The following is a 4,812-nucleotide window of genomic DNA, read 5'->3' on the forward strand; positions in this document are numbered from 1 at the left end:
TGGAGAACAGACAGCAAGCAGTTAAACCAAGAACAGAAGCCAAGTCTAATAAGTCTCATAGTCATATTCTATATGCTTAGGTTATATATAAGAACTTTGTGAAGGTACGATGGGCCTAGCTGCTTGTGACTTGCCCTAAATCTTTCTGTTCAATGACATCATGTTCCCAGAATAGAGTGTTCTCTAGTCAAAAGTCAGTGTTTGCCTGCTGTATCCTCCAAGCAAACTTAAATACAATAAAGCCATTCTGAATAACAATGGAATAGATACAACAACCATAGACAAAACGCTTTGTGCCCTTTCCTGTTCTACTTTATAAACTTTGTGCCCTTTCCTGTTCTACTTTTTGCTTATGCAAAAAGAATGCTTCTGATTTAGTGCCCATGTGGTGCGACGTTGTGTTAATTCTGATTCATGGTAACCCGTATCTAGGACCTTTATTTTTTTAGTGCCTTCCATACACTGAGTGACATTCTCTTTATGCAATACACATTTATTTAGAACCTAAAGATGGCTTAGCTTCGTCTCTCATACTTTGGACAGATTATCAGGAGGGAACAGTCACTGGAGAAGGATGTCATGCTGGGTAAGATGGAGGGTTGGAGAAAAAGAGGACAACCCCCAATGAGACGGATTAGCCAAATGGCAGCATTGATGGACTCAAGTGTGGCAGTGATAGTGAGGTTGACCCAGTATCGGACATTGTTTTGTTCTGCTGTGCATGGGGTCGCTGTGAGTCGGTTCCGATTCGATGGCACCTGACAACAACAACAAAAGAGCCTTATACCAGTTGAGGGCTTAGTGTACAGTCTTTATTTGTAGGGACTCACATCTAGTATAAGAACAGCTATCCTAACGATGAGGTATATTTAATGTGATTTCATGGGTACCACAAAAGATATGCAGTTACAAATAATACAGTACGTTCAAGGGGTTGAATGAGTTAAGACTGGGTTCACATACAAATGAAAGAATACCCAAGTTTATTTATTGGCTATATAAACTACTTTTGGAGGTAGGCAGTCCAGGCTGTTAGTAACAATCACTAGGGACCCAGAATCCTTCTCATTCTGCCATTGTCAGCGCTTGACTTCAACCTCATACTCCAAAATGGCATCGATCTTCAAATTCATATTGTAACAAGCAGAAAGAAAGGAGGAAGAAGAAGACTCCACCCTCCTCTCTGTAAGGCAGCCTCCTAGAAGTAGCACACACACTTCTTCTTACATCCTGTTCACCAAACTTTGGTCACATATCTGTCTACACGACGATTCAAGGGAGACTCATACAATCTTTACTGCAAAGCCGTGTGCTTAGCTCAACAAAAGTGTACTAATCAAGGAAGAAAGATTGGATAACTTTGGTGTTGGTGGATAATAAGCTTTGTCTGCCTCTACAATTCAGATGAAAGACGTTATTTTATCTGGAAAGGAAGAGTATGTCTGGAAGTCTTCCTGAAGGAGGGGACATTTAGGTTAGGTGTCTAAGGAAGAACAACTTTGGTTTATATGTGAAATGTAGAATTGGGGAAGCATTAAGTAGACAGAGGGACGACTGCAAACATTTGCTTTCAGGAGCCAGCAAGCTGAATAAGGGACATTGACAGTCACCACAGATGATGGCTGGCTTATCTTCTGTTCTAGATGGATCCAGATTCAACAGGAAATTGCTGCACAGTGTTTTCAGTGTCTGTGTCACATTGTCTAATCATATATGTCTTGCCACTGAGGACTGATGATCTCACATCACACCCATAGATGTGTGAGCCTAGTGTTACTGTTGTCCATATGCATTTAAAAGGACGCTGCTGTTGTTCAGTGCAGTCGGTTCTGACTCATAGCGACCCTGTACAGTGTTTCTGAGGAGCAACTGGTGAATTTGAACTGCCAATCTTGTGGTCAGCAGTCCATTGTTTATTTTATAGTACAATGCCAGGACTCTGCTGAAAAGGATAATCACTTATTAAATGAATAGAGTTGATTAAACTTGGAATCTGATTATGTCATGTAACAAGTATGAACTAATCATTGTCAAGTACATTCACACACATACTCATTTCCAAATAGGTATCATGATAGTATTGGTTGGTTGGTTATGTGCCGTGGAGTCAGTTCTGACTCATAGTGACTCATAGTACAGGGTTTCTGAGGCTGTAAATCTTTACGGGAGCAGAAAGCCTCATCTTTCTCCCACGGAACAGCTGGTAGTTTCCAACTGCTGACCTTGCGGTTCACAGCCCGATTCGTAACCAATTTTATGTCTTGCTTAATAAAAACAAACTGCTCATCGTGATCATAGAGAAGTGGATCATGCAAGGTAGACACGATAGCATGACAAGAGTAGTAACCAGAGCACCTATTTACCGAGGGCTTACCATGTGGTAGGCATGCTTCTAAGTCCTTGTCACATATTAATTATTCAGTCCTCACATCAGTGCTAAGATGTGAGAAACTGAGGCCCATGTTGGTGTTGAGTGACGTGGAGTCAGTTCCAACCCATAACGACACTTTATAGGGTTTCTGAGGTTGGCTGGTGAGCTTGAACTGCCGGCCTTGCAGTTCAAACTGACCTTCAGTCCAGCGCATTAACCCACAGCACCACGCTGTAACTTACTCAAGTCCTACAGCTAACAAGTAGGGAAGAAGAGTTGCAAGCCCATGCTGCTTGGTTCCTCAGCCCACAGGCTTAATCACACGCACTGGCTTCTGTCCAGTTGACTCTGATTCATGGTGAGACCCCCTATTTCTCAGAGTAGAAGTGTGCTCTGTAGGGTTGTCAGTGACTGATTTTTCAGAAGTAGATTGGCCTTTCTTCTGATGTGGACTTTAATGTGGACTTGAGCCTGTAAGTTTCCATTAGTAGTCATACCTGTTGACTCGTTGACCCACCCAGGGATGCCTTAACTACTCTGTTGTTGTTAAGTGCTGTTGAGTAGGTTCCGACTCATAGTGAAGCGACACTGTATAGGGTTTCTGAGGAGTGGCTGGTGGGCTTAAACTGCTGACTTTGTAGTTAGCATTCCAGTGCTTATCCTATAGCTGCACACCGGGACTTCTTTAAACTACTCTGTTGTTAGGTGCTGTCTGGGCAGTTCTCACTCCTAGTGACCATACCAACCTTGTGATTCAAACCAGCCTTGTGGACCCGTGCTTATTCTACAGTGCCACAGCAAGACACTTGTTGTCAAGTGCTCCAACTCATCATGACCCTGTAAAGGGTTTCAAGTAGTGTCTGCTAGGTTTGAGCTGCTGACCTTATGGTTCAAAGTGACCTTGCCATTCAGCGCTTTATCTCATAGGGCCACACCAGGTAGTAAAAGGGAATTGTTGTTGTTGTTGTTCTTAAGTACCGTAGTGTCACTTCTGACTCAGTGCCGTAGTGTCACTTCTGACTCAGTGACCCTGCACAGGGTTTCCAAGACTGTAAATCTTTTTGGGAGCAGAAAGCCTTATCTTCTTCCTATGGAACGCTTGGTAGATTCAAACTGCTGACCTTGAGATTAGCAGCCTGATTCATAACCACTACGCTAACAGAGCTGGATGTAGGTTAATTCTCAGTTTCATGACAAACTAGCAGTGAAATTCTTGGGAGGATCTCAGTCTTAGTGTCTCACAGTTGCTGTGATGGATGAGAAGTTGTATGCAAATGTTGAGCTTGGGGTCTGGCACAAGGTAAGTGCCCAAGAGTTAAAATATTTGACAAGACTCAATCATGAGTAGTAAATATTAGTTAATTATAATGAGTCTTTTTCCATACAAGCCAAAAGGCAGGCCAAAAGCTATTTCTGACATGGTGTTAAATTCTCTTTGAAAAAAGTAAAATGTCTCCTTCTTCCACCCACTTATCTCAATCCCTGGAGGTCTGACTCTCAAAGTCCTTAGGTTTCAGTTGCTTTTTATAGCCAGCTGTATCCTCCTAAAAATGTTTACAAATGCTTCCTGTGTTAGTGCCATATATTTTTCTCCCCCAGTAAACTATGACAGCGCCATTGAAAAATTATTTTAATCATCGAAAACTGAATTACACAAGGAGAAAGCATAAAAGAGATAATGCTTAGAAGGGTGAATGTACATTAATTGCTTCAGCTAATGAAAGAAACATGACTTAGCCAATGCACACAACATGAATCCTAAGATGCACAGACAATTGACTATGGTAATAAAACAAGTATTAGTGTGTTAAATCTGAAACCCTCATTATGCTTCTTGCTGCAAAACCGACTGTATACCTGCTGTTCAGTGTGTGCTGCTTCCCCTTGACACTGTGAGCTGATCATAGACTGGGCCATGGAGTCAAGGCATGTGACTGGCACTTCCAGTTTGGGGACCTTCAAAACCCTGCAAAGTTCTGTTTGGTGACTTTTTTTTTCTTAAGTTGATGAAAGTGTGTGTTGGTTAAAATGGTTTTGGAATAGACCAGTGTTCCCAAAGCAAATTAAATTAAAATATAAATTATTTAAGTAATTGCACAGTTGATGTCACTGATACTGGGTTTTTGCTTTATCTCCCATGGCTCTATAAACTAGTAAATTATTAACTGAAGGGTAGTTTATGGCAGAGTGTTCAAGATGCTGCCCATTGATTTCTTTTGTCTGTATTTTGGTCTCATGGACTCTAAGCTTAAGATGATGATAAAATCATTTAAGAGATAAGAATACAAATGAATGTCTTATGTTTACTCTTCATGTAGCATCATATAACAAAAGAACGTATTAGTGAACTTATAAACAGACTGTATTAACCTTGAATCTTCCATTCATAGACTGAAAATAACACCTGATTCTGACCCTCAGTGAAACTCACTGCCCCGTAG

The sequence above is a fragment of the Chrysochloris asiatica genome, unplaced genomic scaffold (genome assembly GCF_000296735.1).
Source record: "Chrysochloris asiatica unplaced genomic scaffold, ChrAsi1.0 scaffold00020, whole genome shotgun sequence".
Classification (NCBI taxonomy): Eukaryota; Metazoa; Chordata; class Mammalia; order Afrosoricida; family Chrysochloridae; genus Chrysochloris; species Chrysochloris asiatica.